Source organism: Siphateles boraxobius, unplaced genomic scaffold, assembly GCF_051911475.1.
Source record: "Siphateles boraxobius isolate OS27281-9 unplaced genomic scaffold, OSU_SipBor_1 12, whole genome shotgun sequence".
Lineage (NCBI taxonomy): Eukaryota > Metazoa > Chordata > Actinopteri > Cypriniformes > Leuciscidae > Siphateles > Siphateles boraxobius.
The window spans coordinates 5,537,508-5,549,762 of NW_027508722.1; the positions used below are offsets into that span (position 1 = coordinate 5,537,508).

Consider the following 12,255-nt stretch of genomic DNA (forward strand, 5'->3'; position numbering starts at 1 on the left):
TCACTTCTCCATAGTTAAATCAGTTGAAATTCTTCATGCCTTGAAGGACCTCCTCGACAGGTGGAAAGGCCTACTAAGTAGAGGGGGGACGCAGTTACACTCTTGGAGGCCCCCCTCCCAGCAGATTGCAATTCCATCTCTAATCAAACACAACTGAATTACCTGATCAAAGCCTTTGGGCCATACTCCAAAATGGCAGCCAGATGTGTCGCAGTTCAACTCAAAATCAAGAGGTAGCTGTCAGTTCACCAAAAACTCTCAATGAGTCAAAATTGCAAACTCCATTATTAAAGACCAGAGGTGCCCAGTCCTGCCGATCGACTGTCCTGCACAGAGCAGGATTGGGCACCCCTGTGTGGACTTGACTTGACTAAGTAGAGGGGGGATGCAGTTACACTCTTGGAGGCCCCCCTCCCAGCAGATTGCAATTCCATCTCTAATCAAACACAACTGAATTACCTGATCAAAGCCTTTGGGCCATACTCCAAAATGGCAGCCAGATGTGTCGCAGTTCAACTCAAAATCAAGAGGTAGCTGTCAGTTCACCAAAAACTCTCAATGAGTCAAAATTGCAAACTCCATTATTAAAGACCAGAGGTGCCCAGTCCTGCCGATCGACTGTCCTGCACAGAGCAGGATTGGGCACCCCTGTGTGCTATACATTATTATTATATTTAAATTCATTTTGGAAGTGTCATTATAATAATTGCAAGTTATTGTTGTCTCTGATTGAAGAGGGTGCATATTTTCAGCTGCTTTTGCACCTATTCAGAGCAAACTCTGAATTGTCTGAGCCCTCATTAAATGAAGGTGTCTGGCCCTCATTAAAAACTCTGCTGGCAGCGGTGGGATTCGAACCCACGCCCCCGAAGAGACTGGAGCCTAAATCCAGCGCCTTAGACCCCTCGGCCACGCTACCCCGGGCTGGCTACTCTAGTGGGCCATTTTCTGCCCATTCAATTTCAGAAATAAGGAAATTGTTGGGTGTGGACCTTCATCGTCAGGCTCTGAAGCCCGCCGAGTTCGGCCAAGGAAAGTGAAAAAGGCTGAGTTTTGAAGAGACTGGGAGCAAGCAGTGTCACTTCTCCAGTCTTTTCACAAGTGCCTTCTAAAATGTAGACTTGGCAGGGGTGGGATATGAACCCACACCCCCGAAGAGACTGGAGCCTTAATCCCACGCCTTAGACCGCTCGGCCACGCTACCTTGTAAGAATGCTTTCCTTTTCTTTTAGTGTCTCACTTCTCCATAGTTAAATCAGTTGAAATTCTTCATGCCTTGAAGGAGCTCCTCGACAGGTGGAAAGGCCTACTGAGGCCTACTCTGGACCGCTTCCCACGTACCGACAAGGACAGGAAAGGTTCAGTAGATTATTTGCACTAAATGAATGGTTAATGTCATGGTGTAATGAACAGAAACTGCTCTTTGTAAATAATTGGAATCTGTTCTGGGAGCGACCTAGGCTCTACCGTGCTGATGGCCTGCACCCCAGCAGAATCGGAGCGGCTGTTCTGTCGGACAACATCTCCAAGACGTTACACACCAAATGACTAGAAAATCAAAGTCCAAATCACAGTCTTTGCTGTGCCAAATTAATTGATATAATTAGTGTAGAACATTATATAGAAACTGTGTCTATTCCTCGTTTAGTGAGGCCATATAATAAATCTACTGTAGGATCTAGGAAAAATCTTATTGTAATTAAACCTGAAAATCTAAATATCAGTGAACAAAAACAATTTCTAAAACTAGGTCTTCTAAACATTAGATCGCTCACACCCAAGGCGGTTATTGTAAATTAAATGGTCACAGATAATAGTTTCGATGTACTTTGCCTTACTGAAACCTGGCTTAAACCAAATGAGTATTTCGGTCTAAATGAGTCTACTCCACCAGGATACTGTTATAAGCATGAGCCCCGTCTGATCGGTCGTGGCGGCGGTGTTGCAACAATCTATAGAGATATTCTTAATGTTACTCAGGAAACAGGTCACAGGTTTAATTCGTTTGAAGTACTTGTACTAAATATTACGCTCTTAGATGTAAGAAAGAAATCCCTATTATCCTTAGCCTTGGCTACTGTATATAGACCTCCAGGGCCCTATGCTGATTTCCTAAAAGAGTTTGCAGAGTTTCTCTCAGATCTATTGGTCAATGTCGATAAAGCAATAATTGTTGGAGATTTTAACATACACGTAGATAACACAAATGATGCGTTAGGGACTGCGTTTACAGATTTATTAAACTCTTTTGGGGTCAAGCAAAACGCCAGTGCTCCCACTCATCGTCTAAATCATACACTAGACTTAATTATATCATATGGAACCAATCCAACTGATATAGATAGTATACCGCAAAGTGACGATCTCACTGATCATCACATGGTAACTTGTATAATACGTATTGCTGAAATTTGTCATGTTGCGCCACGTTATAGACCAGGCAGAACAATCGTTCCAACCACTATAGATAGATTCTCAAATAGCTTACCTGATCTATCTCAGCTGCTCAGTGAACCCAATCAAACAGATGAACTAGAGGAAATGACAAGCAGTTTGAGCACCATTTTCTCTAGTACATTAGATATTGTTGCACCGATTAGATCAAAAAAGGTTAGAGAGAAAACTAAAGCACCTTGGTACAACAGTGCTACGCATGTTATCAAGAGAGAAACTCGTAACTTAGAGCGTAAATGGAAACAAACTAATTTAGAGGTCTTTAGAATCGCGTGGAAAGACTGTCACGTTATAAAAAGGCTCTAAAAGCAGCCAGGGCTGAGCATCTCCGCAAACTAATAGAAAATAACCAAAATAATCCAAGGTTTTTATTTAACACCGTGGCTAGACTAACAAATATACAGACATCACCAGAGCAAAATATTCCGTTACAGTATAGTAGTAATGATTTTATGAACTACTTTAATGAGAAAATAGAAAGCATCCATAACACAATTGTAAATGTACCCTCTTTTATGGTGTCTTATGATTCAGCCTCAATTATCGCCCCTCTGGAACAACTACACCGCTTTACAACTATAGGACAAGAAGAGCTAAATAAACTTATCATTGCATCGAAACCAACAACATGTTTATTAGATCCAATACCCACTAAACTACTGAAAGAAGTGTTACCTGTAGTGGAAGAGCCTCTTCTTAATATTATTAACTCGTCTTTATCTTTAGGTCATGTTCCAAGAATATTCAAGCTGGCAGTAATACAACCTCTCATTAAGAAACCGCAATTAGACCCAAATAACTTAGCAAATTACAGACCCATTTCAAATCTTCCATTTATGTCTAAAATACTAGAAAGAATTGTGTCCGCTCAATTGTGCTCTTTCTTGCAAGAAAATGAGATATATGAAAAATTCCAGTCAGGATTCAGACCGCATCATAGCACAGAAACTGCGCTAGTTAAAATTACAAATGATTTACTTTTAGCTTCTGACCAAGGCTGTATCTCAATACTAGTTCTACTCGATCTTAGCGCTGCGTTCGACACTATCGATCATAAAATACTCCTGGATCGACTACAAAACTACACTGGTGTTCAGGGACAGGCATTAAGCTGGTTTAGATCGTACTTATCAGACCGTTATCATTTTGTCTGTTTAAATGGGGAAAAATCAAAGATAATGTCAGTAGACTATGGAGTGCCGCAAGGATCGGTGTTAGGCCCTCTGCTATTCTCAATATATATGCTCCCACTTGGTAATATTATAAGAAAACATGGAATTAATTTCCACTGTTATGCTGATGACACTCAATTATATATTTCATCACGGCCAGATGAAAACACTAACTTATCAAATTTGACAGAGTGTCTCAAAGATATAAAATGCTGGATGACGCGTAATTTCCTGCTACTAAATTCAGATAAAACGGAGGTATTACTTATTGGTCCAAAAAACTACCCACAAACTCACTTACAATACAACTTTAATATAGAAGGATGTCCTGTTACTTTATCCACTACAGTAAAAGACCTGGGTGTTATACTAGACCGCAACTTGTCTTTCGAAAATCATATTTCATATGTTACAAGAACAGCCTTTTTCCACCTTAGAAACATTACAAAGCTACGTAACATGCTATCTGTTTCTGATGCAGAAAAGTTAGTTCATGCATTCATGACCTCGAGACTAGATTATTGTAATGCTATATTAGCTGGCTGTCCTGCATCCTCAATAAACAAGCCACAGTTAGTGCAAAATGCAGCTGCTAGAGTTCTTACTAGATCAAGAAAATATGATCATATAACACCTATTTTATCATCTCTACACTGGTTACCTATCAAATTCCGTATCAATTACAAAGTACTATTACTGACCTATAAAGCCCTAAATGGTTTAGCTCCTGTGTATTTAATGGACCTTCTATCGCCCTACAATCCATCGCGTTCTTTAAGATCACTAAATTCGAGGCTTCTGGTCATTCCTAGGATATCTAAGTCCACTAAAGGAGGGAGGGCGTTCTCACATTTAGCTCCAAAACTCTGGAATAGCCTTCCTGATATTGTTCGAGGCTCTGACTCGCTGTCCCAGTTTAAAACTAGATTAAAGACGCATCTCTTTAGCCAAGCATTTACATAATGCTTACCTTTTATACCACAGCTGAATCAGATCAACGATCAATATACACGTTCCTGTGTATATTGCGTGAATGACGGCTGGTTGGGTAGATATTGTGTTTTGCGGTAGGTGGTATGCCATACGGAACCGTTGCCACTGAACCTGCTTTAACGACGACAGTGGGGCTCGACAGCCTTAGTCTAACGGGTCGGCGCGTATGGTTGGGCTGCGGAGAGATTGTGGTTGGGTCTCAGTAGCAGGAGGGATGTAGAGGATGTAGAGGATGTAAACTCGTCTCAACACCGGCGTGATTACTTGGACTTCCAAAAGATGGAAATGGATAAATATTCTAAATGTTCCGATCCAATCTGCCTTGTGATGCTGCCCGAATCATAAATCATGCACTGTTCCTTCGTTGGCCAGAGGAGAACTGGCCCTCCGACTGAGTCTGGTTTCTCCCAAGGTTTTTTTCTCCATTCTGTCACCTGATGGAGTTTTGGTTCCTTGCCACTGTTGCCTTGGCTTTTGGCTTGCTTAGTTGGGGACATTTAATATTCAATAATATCATTGATCTGCCTTGCTAAAGGTGGACGTTGACTCAATTTTCTTTTAGAAACAAACTCTGTTATATTATTTTCATCTTATCACTGTGAAGCTGCTTTGATACAATCTGTATTGTAAAAAGCGCTATATAAATAAAGGTGACTTGACTTGACTTGACTAAGTAGAGGGGGGATGCAGTTACACTCTTGGAGGCCCCCCTCCCTGCAGATTGCAATTCCATCTCTAATCAAACACAACTGAATTACCTAATCAAAGCCTAATCGAATTACCTAATCAAAGCTCGGCCACGCTACCTTGTGAGAATGCCTTCCGTGGGCCATTTTCGCCAATTTTTTCTTTTAGTGTCTCACTTCTCCATAGTTAAATCAGTTGAAATTCTTCATGCCTTGAAGGACCTCCTCGACAGGTGGAAAGGCCTACTAAGTAGAGGGGGGACGCAGTTACACTCTTGGAGGCCCCCCTCCCAGCAGATTGCAATTCCATCTCTAATCAAACACAACTGAATTACCTGATCAAAGCCTTTGGGCCATACTCCAAAATGGCAGCCAGATGTGTCGCAGTTCAACTCAAAATCAAGAGGTAGCTGTCAGTTCACCAAAAACTCTCAATGAGTCAAAATTGCAAACTCCATTATTAAAGACCAGAGGTGCCCAGTCCTGCCGATCGACTGTCCTGCACAGAGCAGGATTGGGCACCCCTGTGTGGACTTGACTTGACTAAGTAGAGGGGGGATGCAGTTACACTCTTGGAGGCCCCCCTCCCAGCAGATTGCAATTCCATCTCTAATCAAACACAACTGAATTACCTGATCAAAGCCTTTGGGCCATACTCCAAAATGGCAGCCAGATGTGTCGCAGTTCAACTCAAAATCAAGAGGTAGCTGTCAGTTCACCAAAAACTCTCAATGAGTCAAAATTGCAAACTCCATTATTAAAGACCAGAGGTGCCCAGTCCTACCGATCGACTGTCCTGCACAGAGCAGGATTGGGCACCCCTGTGTGCTATACATTATTATTATATTTAAATTCATTTTGGAAGTGTCATTATAATAATTGCAAGTTATTGTTGTCTCTGATTGAAGAGGGTGCATATTTTCAGCTGCTTTTGCACCTATTCAGAGCACACTCTGAATTGTCTGAGCCCTCATTAAATGAAGGTGTCTGGCCCTCATTAAAAACTCTGCTGGCAGCGGTGGGATTCGAACCCACGCCCCCGAAGAGACTGGAGCCTAAATCCAGCGCCTTAGACCCCTCGGCCACGCTACCCCGGGCTGGTTACTCTAGTGGGCCATTTTCTGCCCATTCAATTTCAGAAATAAGGAAATTGTTGGGTGTGGACCTTCATCGTCAGGCTCTGAAGCCCGCCGAGTTCGGCCAAGGAAAGTGAAAAAGGCTGAGTTTTGAAGAGACTGGGAGCAAGCAGTGTCACTTCTCCAGTCTATTCACAAGTGCCTTCTAAAATGTAGACTTGGCAGCGGTGGAATTTGAACCCACGCCCCCGAAGAGACTGGAGCCTTAATCCAGCGCCTTAGACCGCTCGGCCACGCTACCTTGTAAGAATGCTTTCCTTGGGCCATTTTCGCCAATTTTTTCTTTTAGTGTCTCACTTCTCCATAGTTAAATCAGTTGAAATGTTTCATTCCTTGAAGGAGCTCCTCAACACGTGGAAATGCCTACTAAATATAGGGGGGACGCAGTTACACTCTTGGAGGCCCCCCTCCCTGTAGATTGCAATTCCATCTCTAATCAAACACAACTGAATTACCTGATCAAAGCCTTTTGGCCATACTCCAAAATGGCAGCCAGATCTGTCGCAGTTCAACTCAAAATCAAGAGGTAGCTTTCAGTTCACCAAAAACTCTCAATGATTAAAATTTGCAATCTCCATTATTAAAGACCAGGGGTGCCCAGTCCTGCTGATCGACTGTCCTGCACAGAGCAGGATTGGGCACCCCTGTGTGCTATACATTATTATTATATTTAAATTCATTTTGGAAGTGTCATTATAATAATTGCAAGTTATTGTTGTCTCTGATTCAAGAGGGTGCATATTTTCAGCTGCTTTTGCACCTTTTCAGAGCACACTCTAGGTGTCTGGCCCTCATTAAAACCTCTGCTGGCAGCGGTGGGACTTGAACCCACGCCCCCGAAGAGACTGGAGCCTAAATCCAGCGCCTTAGACCCCTCGGGGAAGCTACCCCGGCTTGGCTACTCTAGTGGGCCATTTTCTCGCCATTACATTTCAGAAATAGGGAAATTGTTGGGTGTGGACCTTCATCGTCAGGATCTGAAGCCCGCCGAGTTCGGCCAAGGAAAGCAAAAAAGGCTGAGTTTTGAAGAGACTGGAAGCAAGCAGTGTCACTTCTCCAGTCTTTTCACAAGTGCCTTTTAAAATGTAGACTTGGCAGCGGTGGGATTTGAACCCACACCCCCGAAGAGACTGGAGCCTTAATCCCTCGCGTTAGACCGCCCGACCATGGTACCTTGTGAGAATGCTTTCCGTGGGCCATTTTCGCCAAATTTTTCTTTTAGTGTCTCACTTCTCCATAGTTAAATCAGTTGAAATTTTTCATGCCTTGAAGGAGCTCCTCGAAAGGTGGAAAGGCCTACTAAGTAGAGGGGGGATGCAGTTACACTCTTGGAGGCATCCCTCCCTGCTGATTGCAATTCCATCTCTAATCAAACACAACTGAATTACCTGATCAAAGCCTTTGGGCCATACTCCAAAATGGCAGCCAGATGTGTCGCAATTAAACTCAAAATCAAGAGGTAGCTGTCAGTTCACCAAAAACTCTCAATGAGTCAAATTTGCAAACTCCATTGACAAGGGGTGCCCAGTCCTGCCGATCAACTGTCCTGCACAGAGCAGGATTGGGGACCCCTGTGTGCTATACATTATTATTATATTTAAATTCATTTTGGAAGTGTCATTATAATAATTGCAAGTTATTGTTGTCTCTGATTCAAGAGGGTGCATATTTTCAGCTGCTTTTGCACCTTTTCAGAGCACACTTTAGGTGTCTGGCCCTCATTAAAACCTCTGCTGGCAGCAGTGGGATTCGGACCCACGCCCCCGAAGAGACTGGAGCCTAAATCCAGCGCCTTAGACCCCTTGGCCACGCTACCCCCAGCTTGGTTACTCTAGTGGGCCATTTTCTGGCCATTAAATTTCAGAAATAGAGAAATTGTTGGGTGTGGACCTTCATCGTCAGGCTCTGAAGCCCGCCGAGTTCGGCCAAGGAAAGCAAAAACGGCTGAGTTTTGAAGAGACTGGGAGCAAGCAGTGTCACTTCTCCAGTCTCACTAAAATGCATCGTCAGGCTCTGAAGCCCGCCGAGTTAGGCCAAGGAAAGCAAAAACGGCTGAGTTTTGAAGAGACTGGGAGCAAGCAGTGTCACTTCTCCAGTCTTTTCACAATTGCCTTCTAAAATGCAGACTTGGCAGCGGTGGGATTTGAACCCACACCCCCGAAGAGACTGGAGCCTGAACGCCAGCTGCCGAAGGATAGTCCGTCAAAATGGGGATAATGTTGAACAATGTTGAACGCCACAGCCAATCATGTCGACGCGCTATAACATTTGCAGCCTCGAGCGCCATTCTCGACATTATAACATTTGCAGCCAATCAGAGAGCGCCATTCTTGACTTTTTCCTTATCATTTTCGACATTTGACCAATCAGAGTACAAGGAAATGTCGATGGCACGTTTACGCTTAGCACCGCTAGGAGGAGGAGTCAGGAAGCTAGCCAAGTGTCAATCAAGTTGCCGAACTGAGCCGAAGGTGTACGAAGTAATGACATATCCTGAGGGGCGTGTCAGAGGTCAAAAAGTTCAGACGTCGAGCATCACTGTCACGGAGGTCAGGCAGCATCATTTTAACGGAGTACTGCGAAACTTATTTTTCGGTAACTTTAACTTTATTTTCGGACAATGTAATTTTATATTTGTATATAATTGTATATATTATAATTGTAAATATCGTGTGTGCTTTTTTTAAAGAAATAATTTGTATTATAGTAGTTTTGTTCAAAACGATATAACCTAACCGTTAGCCCCCCAACAAAAAAATGTCTGGCAAAAAATCCCATAAAGCCATGTCAGATACTGACTGGATTGCAAGGCTAAAAAAGTTTGCCAGCACAGGAGTTTGGCCATCAAATGAGGGTAACAGGCCAGCTCCTCGACAGAAAAAGTGGCATGACGTGTACCAAAGGGTGAGTGTGCTTTTGTCACCTTTGCATGATGTAATAATTGTAATCCTAATCATTTAATTCTGTCATCATTATTTATAGATATGTATGTAGATAATGTTGCAGGTATTTGAGATTTATGTTTATTTATGTAAAAAAAAAACTTTTTTTTGCACTGGGAGATTCAGAGATTTGAGGCAGTGGGGGTGGGGATGTTGAGTGAATGGATCTTTTTTTGAAGGTGTGAAATGTTCCTCTCTTGTTCTTTTAAAGGAGGATACAAACTTTACTCACTCTTTATCTCTAATTTTACAGTTTGTATCTCCCCTTCAAAAAACATGAATAAAAATAAATGACACACTTCCTGGAAAATTACAATAAATTAATTTGCCATTCATCCTGATAAGTTAGAAATGCATGTATTCTATATTATATGTGTGATAATATTTACAGATTGAAAGATGTACGATCCAGTCTCGCGGCCAGACAACCTTGCTCGGAGCGGTCCCAAAATGCGTGTGTGGTTTTCACACTCAAAAGGTAACAATGTAAAGATGTAACTTGTATTTATTGATTTTTTTATAATTTACTGAAAAAATTCTTCTCGTTCAACAATTATTGTAGCCTATGTGTTTTTGTGGTTGTCTTAAGCAGGCCACAGCAGTGGACAAGCAAAAAGGGTTGTTGAACAACAGTCTGCCGCTACTGGACCAGCACAGGAGGTCATGGCGCAGAGTCAGTTTTAGCTCCCACCCCAGCCTACTTCTAAAACAATACCAAGTTTGTAAAAAAGGTAATACTTTTTTTTTTTAAATAATTGCAATTTTAATATACGTTTAGTATAAAGGTTTAAGTTCAGTGGAAATGGCTGGTATGTTTTTACACCTACCTGCCAGCTGTCACACCTTGTACAGGGGCGGCTGTAGTCTGCTTATTGGTCAGTTTCACTGTCTCAGGTGGGTTTAGATCAAGCAAAATGGTGAAAGGACAATGTAACCTATGTGATCTCTCTTTCTTCTCTGGGCTCTGCTCTTGTATTCTCCTCTTTCTCTCTAATTGGCCTTTGCCATTATGGGTTAAAGGACACTCACGTCCTTCAAGGCATCTCTCTTGATCTTTTTCAACTGGCTATTGAAGCTACGTCTTTCATTCTGTATTTCTCAGGTAACATTCCACTTATGCACAATTAATTATTCACGTATTATTAATTAAGTTATCATGAATCTGCTTTGCAGCCATTTCAAGTGTAACCTTCATTACTGTTAATAAACGCTTTCTCTTACAAACTATGTGCAAACTAGTTTTGATTTTAAAGGGTTAGTTCGCCCATTTAAGACATGAAGTTGTATGCAATCCTTACCAGCACTATAGTGTATACACACTGACCCACTCTGTTGTCACCCCCCTGGTCCGAGTTCTGACCGCTGGAAGTTTTTGAATGAAGTAATCCCGGCTACTTTCCGGGGCCACAAAACTGTGCGTTTTTACGTGAAAAAAAGGTTTGCGTTTCAAAGCTTGATTAATTTAACACAAAAAAAAACACGCCGGGCAAAATTCCTACCTCAGTTTTAATGCGGCACTATTTTCCTTCCGTTTCTATCAATCCGCGCTGCTGTCAATGTCAACAGTGCGCACGTGACGATTAGCTGTTGATAGCGCGACTCGCCGACAACATGTCCGACTACGAAACTTCAGATGATGAAACTAATTTTAGCACAGTGTCAGACGGATCAGATGAAGACAGTAATTTTAACTCAACGACAAAGGGATATCTTTATGAACCGGAGTATACCGATGCCGAACTTGAGCAGATGGACAAAGAACGGGAAGAGAGAGAGCGAGAGGACAGAGAAGTTGTCCAATCTGATGCTGGGCCCACCACAGCTGTAGCAAGAGGCAGGATGAATGACAAATGGTGGTGCACTTGTTCCAATTGTGAAGTTATGCCAACAGAGGTTGAAAGCTATTGCTGCCACGAATGGGAACTCATCATGCCACAGATGCAAAACCTTTCAATTGACGAGGACGCCAACGCACCGTCTGTCTGCATTACATCCAATGACGTGTTCCCTGCGATGCTAAATGCAGGTGTCCTGGAGACGTTCTTCTACATCCCTAAAATAAATTGGAAAAAGCGACCCAAACCAGCTGGACTTGACGGTCAGATGTCGGCAGAGTAAGTGTGATCGCTCATCTTGCTTTGTAGTTTTTTATTTATTAATTTTACGTTGTCTTGACTAGTGTTGGCTATATAATAGTCTATCTGACTGCATTATTATTATACTGAGTGGACAATAATACAATCATTAATAAATTAATAATTATATGGAGTTGACACCACGAAAATCCTTTATTCGAGATAATTTAGCTCCCGCTGAGTAGCCGATGGCAACCAGCCAAAGCTGTCTCATATTCATATTTGATACAGGAAAACGATGAAATTTGAACTTTGATCCCGGCACATCCTTGTTGTCACAGCCTGGGAATTTACAAGTTCGCACCATTGTTAATTTAATATTTTTTACCTTGTTGTCGATCGATTGTGTAAACACTATGGAAGAGCTGATCGTCACGTGCGCACTGTTGACATTGACAGCAGCGCGGATTGATAGAAACGGAAGGAAAATAGTGCCGCATTAAAACTGAGGTATGAATTTTGCCCGGCGTGTTTTTTTTTGTGTTAAATTAATCAAGCTTTGAAACGCAAATCTTTTTTTCACGTAAAAACGCACAGTTTTGTGGCCCCGGAAAGTAGCCGGGATTACTTCATTCAAAAACTTCCAGCGGTCAGAACTCGGACCGGGGGGGTGACAACAGAGTGGGTCAGTGTGTATACACTATAGTGCTGGTAAGGATTGCATACAACTTCATGTCTTAAATGGGCGAACTAACCCTTTAAGTCATTTTTAAAAGTTACTTGTTAAATTACTATAT

General features: G+C 42.2%; 4 non-coding genes across 4 annotated transcripts; all 4 read right to left on the reverse strand.

Annotated features, from left to right (window-relative positions):
- Window positions 1-837: 837 nt before the first annotated feature.
- Window positions 838-919, reverse strand: trnal-uag (transfer RNA leucine (anticodon UAG)). Its single transcript has one exon. It is a non-coding gene; the product is annotated as a tRNA-Leu (tRNA).
- Window positions 920-6,315: 5,396 nt separating this feature from the next.
- trnal-uag (transfer RNA leucine (anticodon UAG)) lies at window positions 6,316-6,397 on the reverse strand. Its single transcript has one exon. It is a non-coding gene; the product is annotated as a tRNA-Leu (tRNA).
- Window positions 6,398-6,600: 203 nt separating this feature from the next.
- trnal-aag (transfer RNA leucine (anticodon AAG)) lies at window positions 6,601-6,682 on the reverse strand. The gene has a single exon. It is a non-coding gene; the product is annotated as a tRNA-Leu (tRNA).
- Window positions 6,683-8,175: 1,493 nt separating this feature from the next.
- trnal-uag (transfer RNA leucine (anticodon UAG)) lies at window positions 8,176-8,257 on the reverse strand. The gene has a single exon. It is a non-coding gene; the product is annotated as a tRNA-Leu (tRNA).
- Window positions 8,258-12,255: the final 3,998 nt, after the last annotated feature.